The sequence below is a fragment of the Peromyscus californicus genome, unplaced genomic scaffold (assembly GCF_007827085.1).
Source record: "Peromyscus californicus insignis strain IS unplaced genomic scaffold, ASM782708v3 Scaffold_5__1_contigs__length_169319896, whole genome shotgun sequence".
Classification (NCBI taxonomy): domain Eukaryota; kingdom Metazoa; phylum Chordata; class Mammalia; order Rodentia; family Cricetidae; genus Peromyscus; species Peromyscus californicus.
In genome coordinates this window covers 144,461,812-144,485,792 of record NW_026294573.1, presented here as the reverse complement: position 1 = coordinate 144,485,792, position 23,981 = coordinate 144,461,812, and the positions used below count along the sequence as shown (strand labels likewise).

At 46.6% G+C, this 23,981-nt stretch overlaps 1 protein-coding gene and 1 non-coding gene across 2 annotated transcripts in view; one reads left to right on the top strand and one right to left on the bottom strand.

Annotated features, from left to right (window-relative positions):
• Chd7 (chromodomain helicase DNA binding protein 7) overlaps positions 1 to 6,628 on the bottom strand; it is a 184,523-nt gene extending 177,895 nt beyond the window's left edge. The window contains 1 exon segment of the mRNA XM_052715424.1: positions 6,313 to 6,628. The gene's annotated coding sequence lies outside the window, so the exon portion shown is untranslated.
• Positions 6,629 to 16,175: 9,547 nt separating this feature from the next.
• On the top strand, positions 16,176 to 16,339 carry LOC128098111 (U1 spliceosomal RNA). The gene has a single exon (XR_008214136.1). It is a non-coding gene; the product is annotated as a U1 spliceosomal RNA (small nuclear RNA).
• Positions 16,340 to 23,981: the final 7,642 nt, after the last annotated feature.

The following is a 23,981-nucleotide window of genomic DNA, read 5'->3' as shown; positions in this document are numbered from 1 at the left end:
CTGAAAGCACATGGCACCCATGAGCTATCTTCTGGAGGCCCAAGGACCTTGTCTGAATACATAACAAGCAACTGAAAAGAGCTTCCAGAAGAGAAGACACAGAAGGGCAAACGTGGCCAAGTCTGGTTACCACAGGATTCGTGCTCAGCCTCTGATGACCAAACTCCTACAAAGTGTCCATGTTAGGTTAGTAACACAGAAATGCTACACATCAGGCCAGCTGCAATGGTTACCACTCCCTTCCCATCACCCTGAGCCTTACCCCAATGGGCCTACCATACGTCTTTGAGGGGAAGGCAGTAATGATGCCTGAGAAGTCTGGAATACCATTAACAATGGAAAGAAGGTTACAACAGCAGCTACCCAATCCACAGTCAGGATCAGTGATCTCAGTCATATGCTCAAAGAACTCATGGACTTCTTCCTCGCATGCCATCCTCATCAGGTGCCCACTGCCTCCATGAATAGCATCACCAGCCAGCCAAGCGGGCGATGTGCTAGAAACTGACATCCCCAGAGACCTCTCTTCCAGGACACGTCCATCTATCTTCAGATCTGATTCACTGGAACTCCTACAAATATCACACATCTGTCCATTGCTCTCCACCCGCAAGGACACCAATCTAGTCTACACTGGCATTAATCCCAACAAAAGCAGACAGGATATTGCCTACATTTCTAGTCTCCTTCCACCCACCCACTCACTTCATCCCAAAGACAATTCTGTTCATGTCAATAATGCTTAATACTCAGTATTTTCTTAAAAAATCCCAAATTCCACATCTTGTCAATGCTGCCCAAGCTGGATGCCACCTGTCCCTACGGTCTCATCTCAAAGCTCCATGATGGCTTAAAACTGCAACCTCCCCCAGGTCAGAGGACACTACTGCCTGTCACGTCCTCACTTTTCTCGACACCAAGACATGCAATGCTAAAGCCATTTCTCAGTGGTTAAGCCCACAGAATGGTAGCATTCTGGAGTGAAACCTGTCTTGCCAGTGTCTACAGCACCTGACCTCACAGCAGCTTGGTTTTCTGAAACTCTACCAAGCCTCTCATGTCACCACTGTATTCCCAATCTGTACTACCTTTGGGTACCTGTGGTAGGTACCCAAAAAACAGCTGAATCAAAACCAAACAACAGAAAAACCTAACAAGAGTCCAGAAAGCCATGCCTATTGCCTATACAGGCAACGTGAGGCTCAAACGGCCACTAAGAAAGTATCTACTTAATTCAACATCAACAGCCACCAACACACCCAACAACCAATCAACCTTTACCCACCAAAGTATGTTTCTTAATTTCAAAGTAAAAACAAAACAAGACTTCTCTGAGAGAACACTCATGTTTGCAATGCCTGACAAGTAAAACGTACAGCATCTAGTTAGGGTGATGAACACATAATCCTACACTGAAAAAGGTAATCAAATGTTGGAATAATTATCTCAGCTTTTTTCAAAATAGATAATCATAGGGGTGGGGGGATTCTAAGACAGTGGAGGAAACTACCACTGATTTTAGAGAGCCTTTAGGAGCCTGGTTCTCACGTGCCTCAGAACTCCAAAGACAGAGGGTACTCTTAAGTCATTCATGAAGCAGAGCCCACCTCTCCTAGTGCCAAGTCGGTTGTCCAGCAGATGCGCTCACGCCTCTCCCACACAGCACACCATAGTAGGCACTAGACCCGGGAGCTGCAGGAACTGGGTGGCCAGCTAGCAGCAGCTCGTTTCATTCATCCCTCGGCCCTACTTTCCTCATCTACAAAGTCAGAACGTTCAGCAGGCTCTCTAAGGTCCTCACACTCCAAATATCCGAAGGCTCAAGTGACTGTAACATTAAATTCTGTAGGACAGTATCTTTATGACTGGTGCTTTCCATTACAACACAGCTGATTTCACTTAAAAATGTAAGCTATTGATAAAAGACACAATCAGTGTTTTTAATTACCATTCCTGCTTTTGCCCTCCACCATAATCTCTGACCTTCAGCCATCCCTGCAACGAGTGATACCCACTGAAGTAAGCCATTATATCTTTGAATTTTATAGAAAAAAAAATGTTTACTCCCAGTTTTTGAATTTTAAACACCACCAATTGTCTTCAATTGTCAAAGATTCTTGGAAGACTAAGCACAGTTTTCTTAAGAGGACTGGGGCTGGAGAGATGGCTCTGCAGTTAAGAGCACTGGCTGTTCTTCCAGAGGACCAGGGTTCAATTCCCAGCACCCAAATGGCAGCTCACAACTGTCTGGAACTCCAGTTCCAGAAGATCCGACACCCTCACACAGACATACATGCAGGCAAAACACCAAAAAAGAAATAAAAATTTTGTAAAAAGAAGATGACTATTTTATCTTACAACTAATAGTTGAAATGGCTTTAGAAACCAGTGAAGAAACAAGAAGGTTAAGTTCTACTTTTTAAATGGCATAAAAGAATAACTCTTGTAAATGACACACAAATGTGTCTGTGAGTGAGACAGTTCAGAGTCACAGAGGACCAGCATGTTCCTTCAGTCATAGCTTTACCTCTGAAATGCACTTCCCGATCCTTTCAAGTGTATTTAGCTAGGCCTGTGTGTATGCATGTCTTCCATGTAGAAATCACCTGAATTTGGGGAGCAATCATTTCTTTAAGAACAACTTTCACATGCCATTCTTCCTAGCTGCACACTTTGCTCAGCCCTGAGTACCTTCATTGTGATGCCTGATTTACAGGAGCTGCTTATGAGACGGCCAGTGTCTGCTATGAAACCAAAAGGCCCTATTTGGATAATGAAGAAAGAAAGAGAACTACCACCTCCATGGTTCACCTTGGAGTCAAGACAAGCAAAATGAAGTTTCTCTGCTGCTAGAGAATAAACTCCCAGAGGGAAAGTCCTGCCTCTTACACGGAGTTCCACAGTGGAAGGCTTGCATAGACAGAAGGAAAATTAACCAAATGGAAGGTATCTGAATGGGCAAGCAAACTTGATCATGCACGGCGAATAAAATATAATCCCAGGTTTGAAAGAACTGTCCCAAACCTGACTCCCGCACTGCACTACGGGCCGGTCACACAGCAGATGCACAGGCAGGCATATCCGTTTCCTGCTGAGAAGCTGGAAGTACTTACTTAGCTTCTGACTTTGCATCGGTGTGCAGAAAAGGTGGCAATGTGTCCTCCATGTTTAAAATCACACAGGAACTTACCGTGCCCACCTCTCAGTAAAACCAAGGCTAACAGAGACCACTTCCTTCAGAGAAAGTATTGGAAATATTCCATAAGTCAAACTGGTAAAAAACTAGACCAAGCCTAGATGAATTCACTAAAGCCCTATTTTAACACCGAGTTTCTGACTGCATTTATGCTGGCATTTACATTTTCAAACTGGGCTGGTGGGTAACTAGTTTATTTTTTTCCTTGAAAGAGAAAAATAAAAGTTGAGATTTAACTATCATCTACATACCATTTCTCTATTCTGTCCTCTGTGTTAAAGAGGTAGAAAGGGAATCAGTTTTAAAACTGAAGTCAAAATAATTCCACTGACTAAGCCAGTTTAACCAGAGCTTGGAATTCACATAAGATTTTAAGTTAACTTGTTTTTTTTATCTAGAAACTCTTTGAATTTTGAAAGCATAAATATGGGATAAAATTTATAAACTTCAAACTTACTAATCTGTCCAGTTTTGGAGGTTTTTCAGGGTAGGGGGCAGAATGCTGAGAGAATATAAATAATCCAAATACAGACTCCTAGGAAACAACCTCAAATCTTGAGTGTCACACTGAGGAAATTCACCTGTTACAAGCCTGTCAAAAATCCATTATGTCCCTTAATCAGCAGATTACCAGAAAGAGGGTAGGAAAATGCCATATTCACTCAGTGGACAAAAAGAAAAAAAATCATTTTAAATAGCTCCTAAAAATCGTTGATCAAGTCTTTTTCCATTTCCAGTATTTCCTTTTACTCTGTTCTTTTTTTTTTTCTTGCAGTTTTTCAGGGAAAATAAACTTTTCATAAGCAAACTGGAAGACTTAAAATGTCTCCTACTTATCACCTAGAAAGGCAATCCGAGTCCTGTGAGTCCTCTGTGCCCCGAGCATCTAGCTTTCAGCCTCTTTATTATCGTTGTCAATGAATGGGCCCCAGTCAAATGAAAGCTGCCATTTTAGGGGAAAGACTGGAGGGCTTTCTGTTGTGCAACAGCAGACAAAAACACTGCGCGACAGATGTACTCTGGGGGCTGGGGAGGATGCAACTTCATAAAACCACTGCTCAAGTTATTTCTTAGACATTACTGTAATCGAAACGTAATTATAACTGGAATAAATCAGGTACCGAGCTGCTGGGTCATCGCCACTAAGATTTTTTTGTCATCGTTAGAAGAGATCTGTGAGGAAATAAAGAGATGTATTTTTCTCCTGCTGATTATCACACGTATGAAGAGTATTCTCCCTCTTACTGAAAGAGAATTAGGGGAAAGTAACAGTGGACCCCTTAGGAAGGTGTCGCCCACTGCAAAGACGGCTACAATTTAAAATGAAAAAATAAAAATAAAAGCCAGGGCTCTCACAAATTATTTAAAAATAATTATTTAATATATTCCAGAGATCCAGCTCAGAGGACAGACACAGTTTAAGTAAGTTATTTAAATCGATTGCTAGATAATATACAACGGCAAACTAAAAAGTATACTTAGCAAGTGGAGAGCTGGATAGTGTATCTAATTCTAGCAATTCAAAGGAAACTCTCCATGTGGGTTGCTACTTTTCTTTTGTCCATTGTCTGTTCAGAAGAGGGAAGAAGAAAAAAAAAAAACTAGTTTAAAACCGAGGCGTGAACAGTCTCTAAAAGTGACCTCCTGGGAGAACCGTACTGCCCGGCCGCAGCACTCCCCGCGCCGCCCGCTCCACGGGGGCGCTCACAAAGCGGGCTGCCGGGCTGGAGTTTGGGGTGCGCTCCCACGGCGCGGGGCTCCTCGAGGCAGAGCCATCCGGAGAAAGGCTGCTCGGGAATGATGGCTGCTCGGAGCCGGCCGCTCCTTCCCCGGAGCCTCCTGACCAGTCCCCTGCCCCCGCCAGCCGGCCGCCCCCTCCCCGTACCGCTCGCCCCGCGCCGCCTCGCCCACCCCGCACCGCGCCCCGTCGCGCCCCGCCCGCGCCCCGCGCCCCCAGCGAGCCCCGTCCCCGGTGCGAAGCAAACAAACAACGCGTCCCCCGCCGCCCTCCTTCCTCTCCCGCTGACCGCTCGGCCTCCAGCCACCTCGGCCGCTGGCGCTCGGAGCCGGCTCTCCGCGGGGGCACCGCGCAACCCCGCCGCTCCGGGGCCACCTGGCGACCCCCGCCCCCGCCCGGACCCCCGACAGGCTGGGGGGAGGGGAGCGGGGACGCGAGTTGGGATCGCGGATTAAAGTCGCTATTATGCCGCCGCCTGCGGCCGGGCCAGCTCGGCAAGGTGGGGTCCCCCGGTCGCCCGCCCGCGCTCGCCCCGGCCCGGCTCCCTTTCTTCTCGTCCTCCCGCACTTGGGAGCCGCCGGGGAGCCCCGGGAGCCCCGGGCTGCGGGCTCGGAACTCCGCGGCCGCCGCCGGCTGGGCTTGGGACGCCCCCCGCGCCGCGTGTTCGCGCCGCCCCCGCCCCCGCCCCACGCGGCGCCCCGCGCACTTTCCCTGCCACCGACCCACCTCGCCCGTGGCCGTCCCCGCGCGGGCTGGCGCCGCCGCGCCCGCAGGGACGCACTTTGTTCGCGCCGGTGCGGCCGCCGCTCCCGGCGAGCGCGGCGTGGTCGGGCCGGAGCGGGGGGCGGGGGCGAGGCGGGGGGCGCCGCCGTCCCCGAGCCCCGCGCTCAGCGCCCCGCGCCCGCGCGCCCGCCGCCGCTCGCGCCGGAGTTGGAGCCCAACTTTTTCCTCCTTCCCTTTTCTCTCGAACGCAGCCGGCAACTCGTGCTCGGTGCCGGCGGGAGGAAACGCGCTCGCGCTCCCCAGCGCGCAGACACGCTCCCTCCTGTCCCCGTCCCCCCCGACGCCGGCAACACAACAAAAAGCCATTTACATGCGAGGAAGTGACCCTCGGCCGCCCCGCGCGCCCCCGCCGCCGCCGGCCCCGCGGACGCAGGCAAAAGTTGGGGCACCGGGCGGCGCTGGGACCGCGGGTTCGGGCCCCGCGGGCGACCGGGCGGGTGGCGCTGCGCTCCAGCCGACCGCGGCCCCCGCGCGCCTCTCCCCGCGCCCCGCACACGCCCAACTCCCCGCTCGCAACTCCGCGCGGCCGCGGCCCGGCCCGGCGCGGTTTCCTGCCGCCGCCCCTCCCGGGGGCGCCGGGGAAGTCTGCGCTCACCGGCTCGCTCGTTCGCTCGGGCTGGTCCGCCGCCGCGCGCCGTGGGGAACAAAACGCAGAGCGGCTCCGGAGTTGGCTCGGCGGCCGCGGCCGGGGGCTGATCCACGGACGCGGAGTTGGCCGCGCGCGGACGGGGCTCTGGCGAGTTGCTGGGTCTCCGGGTCCCCGGGCCGCCTCCTCCGCGGCGCTCCTTTGTGTAATTCCACTCGATTCAAGTTTAATCCGATAGTTCCCGAGCACGAGCGCGTCCGCACCACCACGGCTCAACCCCCGCGCCGCCGCCGCCACCGCTGCTACCGCCGCCGCCGCCGCCGCCGCCGCCGCCGCGGCCCCAGCACGCCAGCGCCTGCGCGCGCCCTGCACGCCACGCGCACGAGCCTCCGGGGCCGCGCGCGCGCCCGCGGCCGGCTCCCTCCGCGCCGTGCCCGCGCCCGCGCGCCGCCACCTGACGTCAGGCGCGCCTGGCATAATTTATGCAAGAATTCGGCCGGGGTGGCGGAGGCCGCGGAGAGGCCGAGAGAAGGGGGCGGCGCGGCGCGGGCGGCCGCCCCTTCCCGTCCTGCCGGGCGCCGGCGCAGCGGGCGAGTGTCGGTCCCGGTGCGCGGCCGCCCCAGCCTCTCCGGCCCGCTGCCGCAAGCGCTCGGGCGCGGGTGCAGACGGTGCCACGTTTCCGCGGAACACCTTCCCGGAGCCGCGCTCCGCCGCCCTGGGGCAGGAAGCCGAAGCCCGTAGCCCGTAGTGAGCCCCGGCCACCGCGAGGGGTGTCCAGCGCCGTGCGGACGGAGGAGGCTGGAGGTGTTTGGGTGTCTCTTCTGTAATTATCCTTCAACTTGATTGAGATGGTTTTCCCACACGAAATACCTAGGATGGATGCCTTTCCTTTCAAATAGATCCATCCTTGCTTCACCAATTTGCTTTTGCCGACGTACTCAGTGATAGGACAGCCGGATCCGACACTAAATCAAAAAGTTGAACTACATGACATTGATTTGGGCTGAATTTGTTAGCATGCCAAAAAAAGAAGGGATAGCGCAGTGGTTATGAAACAAAGAAATAGGATGTGTGCCCATTTTTAAACGTGTCAGAACTTGAGTGTTTTCATCATTCCTTAGCCAATGTGGCACTAAATATGATCTCCTAGCTTTAACTATCCGACCTTCTTGCCCATTTATCTTTCCGATATAGGATGAATATTAACCTTGAAGAAATTTTTTAATTAATTTCCCCCTTGTGTAATAGATATTTACACATTTACTAAACACCTTTTGTTTCCAAAACACTCAACAATTGTAAACTCTAAGATGGTTTCATTAGGTTAAGGATTGCACTTACTTTTAAATAAAGAAGGAGGTTCTACAGCTAGCTATGACAGATTTGGTACTATTGAACTCAAAAATCGTAGAGAAAGTGAGAAGCATGCTCCTCTCACCCAGTGATGGTGGTACTGCTACTGAGCCTGGAATCACAGTGTTTCATTTGGACAAATGATTTGCCCAAACTATTTCATTTATACTGTATATTATACTATATTTCATTTATACTTAATCTTTTAAACATTTATTCTCTAATAGTAATAATTCTATAAATATTTTATTTTTTTAATATTTTACAATCTGTTGCTTTTTTAAAGTGCATTGCTTCTGGCTTTCTTTTACTATAAGTTGAATTTTAAAAGAAACATGTTCATCAAATAGTTTACAGGTAATCAGCAAAAAATATATTAATACCACAGAAAAATCTGACATTGAAAACTAAAAATTATAAGAATCTACTTTTTTATAGCCCCAGTATCATAAGCTAAAAAAAAAATCACAATTCTGACATTAACTTTTTATTTGCACTTATATCCCTCAAAGTAAGACTGTAATAGATATTTTAGGGGGAAACTCACTAGTCAGATATGCATCTATTTCAAGGTAATTTACAAGCTAAAAATACGACCTCTACATTTAAAGAAAGTATGATGTTTCCGCTGTGTGATCAACAAACAGCTCTGAGTGACTGTGAGGAGGTTCCCTACAGTGTCCTTGTATATTTCACTAGAAAGTTGGGACACTTTCTTTTGTAATATGCCAAAGATAAACACAGCCAGTGTGGAGAAAACATCAGCCACATATCCCCTCTCTGACTTAATCTCCTCCTTATCCCGTCCTGAGAGTGGCGTGAGAAGTCCAGGCTTTCAGGAGTTCTGCTGATGCAGAACTGGAGGGCCTTAAAAAAACAAAAACCCTCAGGCACAGATCTAGGCAACTTTGTCTTTCCTAAGCCCAAAAGTTAGCGCCCACCCGCCTCACTACCCTAAGCCTGGAACGTTCTTCTCTCCATTTGCTCCAGTTGAAGTTTTCCCAAAGAGAATTATTTGCATTCACAAGCTTTAGCTTTAAGTATGCAAATACCTTAGGGCCACATAAGGGTCATTCACAGACAAATGTAAACTCCTGCAGTGGGTTGCTTTTTTCTCCAACACCCAGCTGAAACTAACCCATCAGGAGATTTTTACATTCTTTTTACATTCAGTGCCTAAGAGGTTCCAGGCTTGGTTCTAGGTGTGTGGAGAAAAACTAACAAGGTCCCTCCCTTCTTGGGGTCTTGTTGAGATTCAGTGAGCAGAAAGGGAGTCTGCACCCTTGAGGAATTAGGGCTAACTTGCCCAAATTGCTCATATCCTGAGGGCAGTGAGAAGGTGCTAGAGACCCAGAGGTGGGGCACTAACAGATGGAGTGGGAGCCTGTAGATAGCACTTAGGAAAACACAAACACAAGTACCTGTGGTGAAAGGAGGTTCCAGGCACTTGAAGGAAACAGGGAACCCACTTCCAATAACTCAGAGGGGTGGAACGCACCCATAGTAAGGCTGAACTACTTACTGCTTGGACATAAGTTTTTCTGTACTGGGGGAAAATAACCCATAATGGGCCAGACTACAGAACTTGGGAGCAGAGGGTCATTTGCATATACAAAATGACTGAAAAGCACCCAAACTTCTAGAACATCAACTGAAACTTTAGCTCTGTCAGTCTCTCAAATACTTTCAACTCTAAAGTATAATATGAAGCACACTAATTCCAGTAGAGAGGAAATGCTCTGTGAATTTTTTTAAACTTTTTTCAGAGTCAATGTGCAAGCCCTAGGAAGAAGAAAGTATTGCTCTGTGTCCTCGTTTACAAAATTTATATTCCTCAGGCAGTGGTGGCTCACACCTTTAATCCCAGCACTCAGGAGGCAGAGGCAGGAGAATCTCTGTTAGATCGAGGCCAACCTAGTCTACAGAGTGATTTCCAGAACAGCAATTTCCAGTTACGCAGAGAAACCCTGTCTTGAAAAACAACAACAACAAGCATTTACATTCCTTTCTCTAATCGAGTCATTTGTGTTAAATTATGATTCAGTACAACCATTGAAAATATGTAGACAAATAAAGGCATACATAGGAAGAAGGTTATAAATGCTGAAACACCAAAAACAAATAAAAAATACCTTTTCTGCCTTGTGTAGTAATGGCATAATTTTTTTCTGTAATTTTTTTCGGTGGAAGAACTCAATTGGAAATATAAGTGATGATGGAATGGTCTGGCACTCAGTCCACCCCTTTACAGTAAAAATGACCATCGTATGTAGTCCAAAACTGCAGGTTCCCACTGGCGACACTGACCTTTTCTTCCTTAGGTATCAGCTTTACAGTTACTGCTAGTCTGCATTATGCCAATTAAAGTGAACTTGACTTTGGTTCCTCTGCCTAAAAACTAACTTCTTTGTTAAGTGAGTTCTCCTGGATTTTTAACATAGCTCATACAAAAATATGAATTGGTCCAATTATGCTTCTGCAAATTATTTTTTTAAGTTATTTTTGTGGTACTCTTCCAGTGCTTTTTAATTTATTGAGGACATGTGGTGTGAAATGTTTAGCAATAAGTCCACAGTATCCTTTAAGTAAACAGATAGGATGTTGGTTTTAAAATCATTAGATAAAATTCCCGTCCCATCTCCATTAGCCCAGAATACTGTAGGACCCCCCCACCCCCCGCTGGCAACTGTCAGAAGTGATAAGACTGAGCTCTCAGTGGGGGGGGGGAGGGGGAAGAGTGAGGATGAGAGTCTCTCCCAGATAGTCAGTTAATTGACATTTGAGCCATACTTTCAGAAAACTTTTGTTGAATGTTTACTGTACACCATACCCTCTCTTAGTCTTCAGGACATGGTCCCTTTTGGCAGCTTAAGAACAGAGCTTCCTTGGGGCAGGGCTGTTGCTAGAGGTAGAGCAGCAAACTACGGAATGAAAACCTAGGTTGGATCCTCAGCACCACTGAGGAGAAAGAAATGAAATAAAATAAAGGTGTGGTTCTTGCTGCCTGGGACAGGACAATATGTTTCCTAGGATATGAGGCCTTCAACGATATGTTCAATAGACCCAGGAACTCATCAGGACAGGAAGGGTCTTCAGACCAAGGTCATAAAAGGCACTGCCCCGAACTAGGAGTGCCATGGCCTCCAGGCCCCTGAGTCCAGGCTTCTGCCAGTGAGCCTGGAGCCACTTTCCTTTGGTGTTCTCTGAAATTCCACTCCCAACTCCTAATGCACTGCCTGTCCTTCCTTTGACCTCTGAAAGATGCCATCTCCACCAGTGCATATATGTGTCAAATTATAACTCGTTCTTTCTCCATCTCCTCACTGGGTGAGCAATGGCTGGGTCTTTCTATTGGCACCCCAGTTATGACAGACTTTCCCTAGGTGGTGGGAATATAGAGGGAGGAAACTGGACAAAAGAAGTAGAAAGGGGGGGCTGGAGAGATGGCTCAGAGGTTAAGAGCACCGACTGTTCTTCCAGAGGTCCTGAGTTCAATTCCCAGCAACCACATGGTGGCTTACAACCATCTGTAACAAGATCTGCTGCCCTCTTCTGGCCTGCAGTCATACATGCTGTATATATAATAAATAAATAAATAAATAAATCTTAAAAACAAACAAACAAACAAAAAAAAGAAGTAGAAAGGGGGGCTGAAGAGATGGCTCAGAGGTTAAGAGCACCGAATGCTCTCCCCAGAGGACCTGGGTTCAATTCCCAGCACCCACACGGCAGCTCACAACTGTCTGTAACTCCAGTTCTGTGGCAAAACTTCAATGCACATAAATAAATAAATAAATAAATAAATAAATAAATAAATAAATAAATAAATTTTAAGAAAAGAAGTAGAAAAGGCTGTGGACATCTCTAGTCTCCATCTTAAAGTTATAGTCTGTCTCTGAAGAGTTTTCAGCAAGGGGACCAAGCCAGACCTTCACTTAGAAAGATCGGTCTAGTGCCCAGGAAGATGACTGATCAGATGAAGGCGCTTGCGTTGCAAGCCTAATAGCCTGAGTTCAATTCCTGGAGCCCATATAAAGGGGAAAGGAAAGGAGAGATTGGACTTCACAAAGTTGTAATCCGACTTGCACACGTATGCACACACGCACACACGTACACACGCGCGAGCGCGCACGCACACACACACACACACACACACACACACACACACACACACACTGAAATTTAAACAGAACGAATGAGTATGAAGAAGGGGAATGTGCAAAACTAGAGCAAAGAAGGAGAAAGCTATGGAGGGATGCTTAGGACAAGAACAGGGACAGTGTAAAGTAACTGTCAACGTCGACACACTGCCTCCACCCAACTGACATTAACGTTGGTAATGCAGACAGCAAATGAATGAGGAAGAGAGATGGGAGTGAAGAGCCTTTCACCCTATGCTACAGGGAGGCAATAGGTTGTCTGGCAGAAGCCACAAGGACTGTAAAGTGCAATGGTCCACAGTGCAGCTTCACCAGCTTGCACTTTGTCACACCGCTACCACGTCTCCCCCCAGTTACCAGCTCCACTAACCCAGTGTACTAATACTGACCAAGAGTGAGCATCCCCCTAAAGCATATCATTGTTTCCACTTCTAGCCTAATACATGGAAGTTCCTAGTACTAACTTAGCGATAAGGAACTTTTACAAAAATATTCTAAATGGGAAAAGTACTCCATATTATTTCCAAACAGTTACTAGGCCCTTGCGGAGTACCACACACTGTGTTGGGCACTGCAAACACAAAAATAAGCAAACCCCTATTCGGAGGGGGTTCCCAAACACTTTGGAGTTGTGGGAAGGACATTTAAGCATATTGTTGTAATCAAAAGTGTGCAATGGGGGTACAATCTGGGCTAGTGATGACTCCGAAGAGACTCCTTTTGCGTCTGCCCAGATAGGCAGAAGAGGCAGCACAGGAGATGTGACATTTAAACCAAGACTTGCCGGACGCTGCAGATGGCAGGGGATGGAGAACCCACCAGGCAGAAAAAAACTGGCTGATAATGCCTGAGGCAGATGGCCTGTGTCAGGACCGCAAGTAATTTGGCTCAGTTAGAGCATAGCACACACAGGGAAGGAAGTGCAGCTAGAAATAAATGTAGGCCAGATCAGAAAGGGTTTATAGCACACTGAGAATTTTTTTTTTGAGCTGAGTGTAGTGGCACAACCCTGTAGGAAGTGGAAGCAAGAGCATTGTAAGTTCAAAGCCAACCTAGCTATATAACAAGACCCTGTTTCAAAAAACAAAAGGCTCTGAGTATAATTCAGTAGTTGAATGTTTGCCTGGCATGCAGAAGACCACACAGTTCAGTTTTCAATGCTGAAAAAAAAAAATATGGGGCTGGGATGTAGCAGGTTTGGCAGCATGTTTTCCTAGCTTGCAGGAAGCCTGGTTTCTATCCTCAGCACTGCATAAACTCTGTGCAGTGGCTCATGCCTGTAATCCTAGCACTCAGGAGCTCAATGCCATTGTTAACAACATAATGAGTTTAAGGCCAGCCTGGGCTACTCTAGACCCTGTCTCAAACAAACAAAAACTGCTAAAGAGGATACCTTGAGTGAATGGGTATCTACTTACATCATGAACCAAGATAAAGAGCAGCAATTGCGAATAGTTTGCAAAGGCATGCAAGGCTTTGTGTGAGTTCAAGGTCCCTTGTGGGATTCTCAAGTGGGGATGCCATTAAGTAGGAGTCGGGAACTGAAGTCGGTATGAGTGACACTGTCAGATGAGAAGGACTTTACCCAGTTATCTACTGCAAATCAAATTGCTATGAACTTAGTGTCTTAGAAACTATAATTCATCTGGTTGGCTGTGTGGGGGTTGGGCTTACCTGGAAAAGGTTGGGAATCTACATCTTCATGACCTCTGTGACTTGTCTGTCTCTGAGGAGTTTCTAAGAAGGCAAATCCCAATGCAGAAGTCCATGTCAGGACTTCTGAGCTGATGATCCATGGCCAAATGGAGTCCCATTATTGGTCAAGCTTATAGTCAGTGTGGCAGGAAATAACATACAAAGAGGTACCAGTCATTGAGAAATGCTACCCCTGCAAAGGCATGCGCAGGAGAAAGACAATGTGAGGACACGCACACACAAATAACAAAGGGAGATACACTAAAAGTGGCTGAAGAAAAGTCACGAAGATCATCCACCTGAAAGGGTAACGTCAGTTAAGGGAGAGGAGTCTGCAGGAGGGAAGGGGCGACAGCATGCAGAGTCACAGACCAAGTGGAGAAGGCGGAAAGTCTGTGCTGAGTTTGCTCACTAGAGTCGAGGGTAGATTGCAGAGGGCGTGAAATCAATGGGAGCTGAGGAAGAGGCAACCAGTCCAGACTCCAGTCTTACAAAAAGATTGCTTAGGGAACAGAGGCAGTTACAAAACAGAAATCACAAGCCAGGTGAGAACTCAAAGCCGGGCGTGGTAGCACAGGCCTGTCATCCTGGTACTTGGAAGGTGGAGGCAGGAGGATTCAAAGTTCAAGGTCATCTTTGACTATACAAGGAGTTCGAGGCCAGCCTGGGTTACATAAGGCTCTGTCTAAGTAAAAGAATAAAAATAAGCCAGGTGGTGGTGGCACACGCCTTTAATCCCAGCACTTGGGAGGCAGAGCCAGGCAGATCTTTTTGAGTTCAAGGCCAGCCTGGTCTACAGAGCAAGATCCAGGAAAAGCACCAAAACTACAAAAGACAGAGAAACCTTGTCTCGAAAAAAACAAAAAAATAAAATAAAATAAAATAAATAAACAAACCTAAACTTTAAAAGACCTGAGCTCCACTCCCAGTGCCCAGTTACAGGCTCATAGCAGCCTTTAACTCCAGTTCCATAGGATCCAGTGCTCTCTTCCAACCTCTGTGGGCACCAGGCACACATGTGGTGTACATACACATGTGTAGGCCAAACACTCATGCACATAAAATAAAGTAAATACATTTTCAAAAGGAGTTTAGAAGCAAGATTGAACAGCTTGTTTTCTCACTTTAGTGCTACTGTGGTAAGCCTTGTTTTCAAGAAAGAGGGGAGCTGGGAGTGGACCGGCAACTGCACAAAAGAGTCAAGGCTTGGGAGAATCAAGCTCAGGGAGGCTTGAGTGCTAACATTAGTTTTTCTGAAACCAAAGGAAGACTGGTAGAAAAGCAATACATTCTTCAAGGAAGATGGCGGAGCTTTAAGCAAAGGCATCCGGGATGCTCATATGCTCCTAAGTCACTCAATGGATGATTAGCTGCAGCAACTGAAATGTTTGTGAATAGTCAGGACATGGGAGGACCATGTTCGAGTTTGGGGGAAGGAAGGTATGAAAGGAAGTTCTGAGGTAGAGCATAGTGGTACTCTATGTAGCTTTCTTTGGAGAGGTTAACTCCTGAGGAGAAGTGCAAATACAGTGAGCCACCAGATTCACTCAAGAGAGCCACTCCTGTCTTCTGAAACCTGGTGACATTATTGGCTACATAATCAGTACCAAAGTAGAGTCTGAGGTCCAGGAAGCAGCCATAGTCATCGGTCTGTGTGTGTGTGTGTGTGTGTGTGTGTGTGTGTGTGTGTGTGTGTGTGTGTGTGTGTATGTATATATACATATATATGTATATACAACATAAGTTGTATGTGAATATACATACTATAGACTGGTCATATTAACTCCTTTTATTTTGAAGTAGATGTGGTAACCACAAAGAATAAATAACTGAACTGTCTTTCTTCTATCCCATCAAGTCCCCAAATGTCTGGTAGGCTTATTTAGTTAGACTATGCTCTGTGTTCACAAAGCCAAGAACTCTGTGCTTTTTTGCTCTGATAATGTCAGCAGCGTCCAATATCATAGGATGGGGACAGCATGTTATCACTTCAAGTGCTTGGATAATGGTAGGACAAACTATGCTGGCCTTTGATCTGTAAAATGAGGATGGGTCACAATTTAAAGTTGCTTCATGTCAGTTATCAGACTTCAAGATCTCCCAACGTTTAGGCACTTGCCAGTAACTTCTGCAGGCTTAAGAAACTGCAGCCTTCCTCTTCCTCATCAGTGTCCCTTGGAGCCAGGATACTGACTGTGTACATACAATCTACATTTACCAGGGAGAAGAATGAGGTTCAAAGGGATAGCCAAGGTCATCCTGCTGTGTGTGACAAAGTTGCAATCCAAATCATAGTCTTCATACACGCATGTGAGTATGTGTGCACGTGCATGGGTTGTACATGGACGGGAGAAGTCGATGTCTGTTTGAAGGGCTCTAGCAGGCCCGAACACGGCAAACATGGCGCCGACAGGTTTTGCCTTTTGCCCTTCCTTTTCCTTTGCTGAACCGTTAGATTACATTCCTGAAGCTAGCCCCCAAAGTCCATTCCCTTATCTGGCCACCGTCTCATTCCTGAGACTGAGCACCAAGGTTTAACTATCAAAACATCCAACTCCAACAATCAAAATTCATTATTTGGCTACACTGGCTAACCTGTCCAATCAGGATTTACCAACTCACCCTAGCACAGGCTCCCCTTTTTCTCCTTAAAAGCCCACTCCTATACTTACCTGGCAGGGGAGATACCATGATCACGAAGGTGGTTTTCCCAGGGCGAGGCTTATCCATTGCACTCCGGATGTGCTGACCCCTGCAATTTCCCCAAATGCGGGAAACTCGACTGCATAATTTGTGGTAGTGGGGGACTATGTTCGCGCTCTCCCCTGAAAAGTAGAAAAAAAACCCACTCCTGCAAAAAAAAAACATCTGCTGCCTGCTGTCCATCTTTGTCCGGACTAGAGGCAAACCCCCCCACCCCCGCTTGCCCCTCCTGGGTAATAAATCTCCTCTATGCTGAGAACTTGGTGTCCACGTGTGTCCTGGACCCTACTCGAGGGACCCCAACCCCTACACCCTTGTCATCCTCAGCTGCTCTCCATCTTATTTTTTGAGACAGGTTCTCTTACTGACCATGGAGCTCACCAATTGGCAAAACTGTCCAGCCAGTAAATTCTGGGATCTCCCTGCTTGGCTTCCTTAGTGCTGGGAATCTGAACTCAGGCCTCATGCTTGTGTGGCAAACATTTTACCACTGAGCCGTCTCCCCGGTTTGTTTGTTTGTTCACTTGAGACAGGGTCTCATTACATAGCTCAGGTTTACCTTGAACTTGTGACAATCCTACTGCCTCAGCCTCCCAAGTGCTGGGGTTACAGGCTCAAACCAATGTCCATCTCAGACCCATGTGTTCTAACCACCTGGCTAATGCTGAAATCCGACCACTGCCAGAAGGCTGCTTGCCTTTCTCATAATCCATTGTCAACGTGAGCTGCTTTGCGTCTGTTCATGTTTCCTCTGCACTTTCTCTAGTGCTAAGGATCAAAGACTTCCTTCATGGTAGGCCACTGTTCGTTCACCAAGCCACGTTCTCAGGCCTTAGGGTGTTTTTTGTTTGTGTGTTGTTTTGTTTTGGAGACAGCATTTCACTATGCAGCCCAGGCTCACCTCCAGCTAGAAATGCTGATCCTCCTGTCTTCATATCCTGAGTGCTGAGATTACAGGCGCACACCACCATGCCAAGCTTGTCCTCTGCATTAAGGGGAAAAGTCTCATGTGGTAAACTACACCGTAATTCCCATAAGAGTCTGCCGTAGGCTGCAACTCTGGATAAGCCTGACTGGAGGATTATGCAATCATGAATAAGCCCTCTCTTGGTAGAAACCTCCCTCATCCATGTTGAAATATGGCAGTCACGCACACCCACACAGATTTGCCAGAGGTTGGCCAGTGCCAGCACCTGGCATACAGGGGCAATACAAACGCTCACAGAGCGCATGTGGCACCCACGTTCCAGGATGACTGGAAACATAAAGGCGACAGCCACATTCAAAAAATATTCCACAAACTGGAGTCTGGAAGTGGAAACATTCCTAATTTTATCTTAATTTGTATTTTGATACAGTTAACTTCCTCCAAAGTAATTACTTTTTAATATGTTTATAATGTGTTTATAATATGATTGAGCTGCTAGACTGGGGTGTTTCATTTAGAAAGCTAGCAAGACATCGCAATAGATGATTTTCTCAGTACCTCTGTGGAGATTCTCTGGGTGTTCGGTGCTGCTTCGAAGCCCAGCTCACTGGATTAGCTTCACAGGGTCAAAAAGGCAGACACTGACCTGAAGCCAAGCTGGGAACCACCCTCCATCCAGCCCTCACCCATCTCCACAGCCTCGGACTTGGGACCCTCCCAAGCCACGGTCCTCACCCATCTCTTATGTCACCTGAGTCTAAGTAGATTAAGTATCATTTCCAGTGTTTGACGGACAGCCTATTCGTTTATCGCCTCTCTCTGGAAAGGTAAATGTAATACTGCCGGCGTGAGTCACAGAGGCAGACTAGTGTATGGAGACATCGCAGCCGTCCAGGCAGTGGAGCCCGGAGGCTGGGGGCCGACGGTGCTGACTTCTTCACTCATGGCTCCTAATTTTTCTCTCTCTCTATTTTTCTTTATTTTTTTCTTCCCTTTTTTTTTTTTCATGTATGTGGGTGCTAGGAACAAAACCTAGGTCCTCTGCTAAAAAATAAGTGTTTTTTCCTGCCCCTTTCTTCCCATTTGTTTGAAAAAAGCCTCACTATATAGTCCAAGCTGGTCTTGAACTACTAAACCTCTTTCCTTCATCTCCTGGGTGCTGGAATTACAGTTGTTTGCCACAAGGCCCAGCTTAACCCAAGCCTTTGTTGTGGTTGTATATGTGTGCACATATACATTCCACATATACCATGCCAATGGTGTTTTAACTGTCCAAGTCAGCGGCATTAATCACATTCATCATTATTAAATGCAATATCACCATTATCCATCTCCAGAAACTTCCGTCACCCTAGGAAGAAATTCTGCACTCCTGGAAAACAGTTCTCCATTCCCTTCTTCCCAGCACTGGCGACTTCCCCGTGTCTCTATGAATTTGACTTTTCTTTTCTTTTTTTTTTTTTTTTGGTTTTTTCGAGACAGGGTTTCTTTGTGTAGCTTTGTGCCTTTCCTGGATCTCACTCTGTATCCCAGGCTGGCCTCGAACTCACAGAGATCCGCCTGCCTCTGCCTCCCGAGTGCTGGGATTAAAGGCGTGCGCCACCACCGCCCGGCAAATTTGACTTTTCTAGAGACCTAATAGAAATGGAATCACCCAGTATGTGACCTTCACAGTGGTTGGTTTATTTCAGTTCAGATTTTGCTCTGATCATATGTCAATGCTGTTGAGTGTGCTAGGATTTCCTTCCTGTTGGGGGCTGAACAGCACCCCAATGGGTAGAGCACATTCTAGTATCCATTCACCTGTTGAATGACACACGGGGTATTACCACCTTTTAACTACTGCTCTTAAGCTGCTCTAGACAAAGATGTAGCCTTGTGCCTCTTTGGGATTGAGCCTGGCACTGAGGCTGCACTATATGTCTCCTCTGAGAGCCACTGTTTTACACCAGGTCCCTCATCCAGGTGCTTGGTGTTTACTCTCTGAGGTGTTAAAACTCGGAACACTTCAAGCTGGGTGGTGGTGGTAGCACACATCTTTAATTCCAGGACCCTGGAGGCAAAGGTGGGCAGATCTCCGTGAGTTTGAGGCCAGCCTGGTTTACAGAGTGAGCTAAAGGATACCCAGGGTTACACAGAGAAACCCTCTCTCAAAAACAAACAAACGAATGAACAAACAAACAAACAAAAAACAAAATTAAAAAAAAACTGCCGGGCGGTGGTGGCGCACGCCTTTAATCCCAGCACTCGGGAGGCAGAGCCAGGCGGATCTCTGTGAGTTCGAGGCCAGCCTGGTCTACACAGGGAGATCCAGGACAGGCACCATAACTACACAGAGAAACCCTGTCTCGAAAAACCAAAAGAAAGAACAAAAAAAAAAAAAAAAAAAAAAACTTTTGAACACTTCAGGATGAAGCTTCCAGAATATTCCCTAGATAGTAACAATTGTATATTATAACATGGGTTATTTTTGATGAAAGATACTAATGGTTGACTGAATAATGCTGTAAGATTTCCTCAAATTATTCCTAAATACTATTAAATAGAATCACTTACTGCTATGCTATTTGCTGATAAAACCATATAATATGTTATTTATTGAGATTTTCCTGTGTGGAAGACACTAAACTAAATTCATGGCCAGTGCACTAACATATTCCTTCCATTTCCCTTGGAAAGACTATATTTAACCAGACAGACAAAGATCAATATGGCGTAACTAACCAAATAAATCACGGCTTATATTTATAACAGAAATTACAAGGCATTGGAAGAATGAGAATCAGGCATGGTGCCCTGGGTTCAACCCTGAGTACAGAAAGGAAGGAAGGAAGAAGAAAGGCTGGAGAGATGGCTCAGGAGGTAAAGGCACTTGCCACACAACTTCAGTTTAATTCCCAGCATCCACATAGTGGAAGGAAAGGGCTGATTCTCACAAGCTGTCTTCTTACCTCGACATACATGCTGTGCCATGTGCACACCCTCACACGTGTGTGTGTGTGTGTGTGTGTGTGTGTGTGTGTGTGTGTGTGTGTGTGTGTTTTAAAGAGAAATACGCCAAGTGTGGTGGTGCATGACTTTAATCTCAGCACTCAAGGAAGCAAAGGCAGAGGATTTTGGTGAGTTCAAGGCCAGCCTAGTCTACATAAGTGAGTTCCAGGACAGCCAGGATTTTGTAGACAGACCCTGTCTCAGACATGCAGGGAGCAGGAGAAAGGAGGGGGAGGGTGGGAGGAGAAGGAGGAAGGAAGTATGGAAAAAAGAAAGACTTACAAGCTGATCTTCAAACTAGACTATATGGGAAAAAAATCTGGATTCACAGGGATGTACATGGTATGTTCTTTTTTGTTTGTTTTTTTAAACAGGGTTTCTCTGTAGCCCTGGCTGTCCTAGATCTTGCTTTGTAGACCATGCTGGCCTTGAACTCAGAGACCTGCCTGTCTCTGCCTCCCAAGGCCTGGAATTAAAGGCATGCACTACCATGCTCAGTTTACATAGTATGTTCTTGATTGTGGAAGAAAGGAAAGATCACGCTCACACTTACTCATATCTGTATGCTTTACGTATATACATGTCTTTATATGTGCAAATCTATGAGTACATAGATTATGTGTGGAATTTTATGTTCACAGTATTGGTTGCCTGTAGGGTGAAGGGTTGTAGATGAGAGACATTTTCCAGAACATCTCCTTTTACACAGCTTAAATTTTCTTTGCCCGGGAATATAGGGAGTGTTTGAGGGGAGAGAGTGGGAGGTGAATTTGATTGGAACACATTACAAGCATGTATGAACTTCTTAAACAATAAAAAGCAAAATAAAATCCTAAATTCATTAAAAAAATTTTCTGTGTCCGCATACTACTTTCTAATTTTATAAATATATATATATATGAGATGGTTCTGTGTCTTAGCTGGTAGAGTGCTTGCCTAGCACATCCAAGCCCTAGGTCTGATCCCCAGCACTGCATAAAATAGACATGGTGGCACATGCATGTAATCCCAGCACTCAGGATGTGGAGGCCAGAGGCTCCAACATTGAAGATCAGCCTTTTCTACAAAGCCACATTCAAGGAAGAAAATGGGGGGGGCTGCTGAATCATGACCTAAACAAAAATATAAAATTTCTAACCAAACCTCATGACTGTAGCTTGATGGGTCATAGAGGACAAAGGGGATTCTTCAAATGAGCTGTACATAGTGGACAGGATTTGAGGACCAAGAAAAATGGTCAAAGAGGAGGGAAGGCCACCAGTCTAATGGGGAGGCCAGACAGTATGCAAATTGAGGTAATCGAGGGAATGTGGGGGATTATACTCACTGTGCATACCAGCTCATCCTTAAATGAATCTAAGGAGTTTGTAAGGGTTATAGCAATACTAAGTTGTAACAGGAGAAACAGAAGGGTGGGGTGGGGTAGGGAGTGGGAGGCAGCTAAGTGGATAAAGCACTGGCCTTGTAAGTACTTCTGACCTCCAACATCCACATAAAAAGATGGATGGGTGGGGTGACCTACCAGGAACTCAGCTTGGCCCAGGGACCCTCTATCTCTGGTGCTTGAAGCTCTTCTAGGATGCAGTATCCACTGCTCTAGCAAAGTCCCTCAGAAGACTGAATCAAGAAAGCATCCCGTCTCCTGGAGCAGTTTCCCCAGCTTACTGTCTAGTTGGCAGTTCTTCATGTTGTTGGGTGTCTGCATGTGTGGTTTATAATGAGAGGTTGAGAGCAGGTGTTATGAGAACAGAGCTGGCTGGCCAGCATTGCACGTTTCTGGTCCAAGGCAGGTCACATCGTATAAACCAGACAAACAGGTATATGTGTGAGCAATCTATTACGAAAGTCCAAAAGCCAGCAACCAGTGTTGTGCCAGAGTGACAACTTCACTGTTGCCTAGTGTCCCTTGAAATAAATCCAGCGTTATTCTCAACAAGAATTTTAGGCCAGGACTAGAGAGACAGCTCCACAGTTAAGAACTGTTGCAGCTGGGCAGTGGTGGCTCACGTCTTTACCCCCAGCACTTGGGAGGCAGAGGCAAGTGGATCTGAGTTCAAGGCCAGCCTGGTCTACAGAGCTAGTTCCGGGACAGCCAGGGCTATACAGAGAAAACCTGTCTCAAAACAACAACCAAAACCAACCAAACAAAACAAACCCCACAAACAAACAACAACAACAAAATACTTGTTGCTCTTTCAGAGGACCCAGGTTTGAATCCTAGTAGCCATGTGGTGATTCACCACCATCCTTAACTCAAGTTCCAGAGGATCTGGTGTCCTCTTCTAACCTCCCTGAGCACCAGACGTGCACATAATACATGTAGGAAAAACACTCACTCATGTGAAATAAAATATATCTTTTAAAAAAGAAGTTTCAGTCTTATTCCAGCACTTGAGTTGGATGCCCATTGGACGGCTAGTGTTGAATACTACCATAGGGGGTCAGGTATTATGTTGGCTTAAACACAGTCCTATCAGTTGATTCCCATGGCTAAGGGAAAGATCATCTAATGGTGAATAATAAGACCTGTGGAGACATGGGTTGGGACTAAATGGTGTTTAGTCTCATTAGTTCACATGTTCTCTGAGGTAGTAAGGAGTCACTGAAGGTTTGTGAGTAAAGAGTAGATAAAAAATGCATAGGATGCTATTGGTGTGTCTTAGTTAGTTTTATTGCTATGAAGAGACACCATGACCAGGACAACTTTTATAAAGAAAACATTTAATTGAGGGTGGCTCGCTTACAGTTTCAGAGGTTCAGTTCATTATGATCATGAAGGGGAGCATGGCAGTGTACAGGCAGACATGGTGCTGGCTACATCTTGACCAGAAGGCAGCAGGAAGTCGACTGACACACTGGGTGGTATCCTAGTATATGAAACCTCAAAGCCCGCCCCCACAGTGACACACTTCCTCCAACAAGGCCACACCCACTCCAACAAAGCCACACCTCCTAATAGTGCCACTCCCTATGAGACTATGGGATTATGGGATCATGGGGGCCAATTACATTCAAACTACCACACAGTGATTGACCAAGTAGCAGTTTGTGGGGTGGAACTGAGGTAGTGGGATTAGAGCTGGTCCTGGGGTAGTGGGTTAGAGAATCAAGAGGAGGGAATGGCGGCACATTACTGCAGATGAGTGTCTGGAAGGTTTGCAGTTGGGGTAGCTGACGTAGTCCCACATGTCTGGAGTCCCAGCTGCCTAAGGGGCTGAGGCAGTGGGATCACTTGGCAAAAAAAAATGATCATGGACCTAATTTTACTTATGTTAACTTTGAGATGATAGCTGGATATTTAAGTGAAATGGTCTAGAAGTTAGCCACAAATAAAAGATTCAAGCATGGGGTATACGCCTATAATCTCAGCTCTGGGGAAGTGATGGAAATGGCTTATTAATTTATCTATGCAATTCTCTGGCCAAAAACCAAACATGAATCAGATCCAGACTTTTGATTCCACTCCTGGTTTGCTGGCTTTGTGGGTGAGGAGGGGCACAAACATAAGGAACAACATGGGGGGGGGGGCAATAAGAATAATGACCCCCTGGAGTGTGAGCCATTTCACAGGAACAGGGGTCTGGCGTTCTCAGTAGACTGATGGCAAGGTGCAGAGAACATAGAGAGTAATAGATACTTAAAGAGCTACATCTTAAGAAATGTATGGATTTTATGTGGGCCCAAACCTGAAGAAAACGGATAAGAAAAAGATTATGAGAGGCCAGCAAGACGACTCTATGGGTAAAGGGATTTGCTGTGATGTCTCACGACCTGAGTTCCATCTATTGAACCCATACGAAGGAAGGAGTGAAATCTCCCCCTTGTCTTCTGACCTCCATACATGTGCA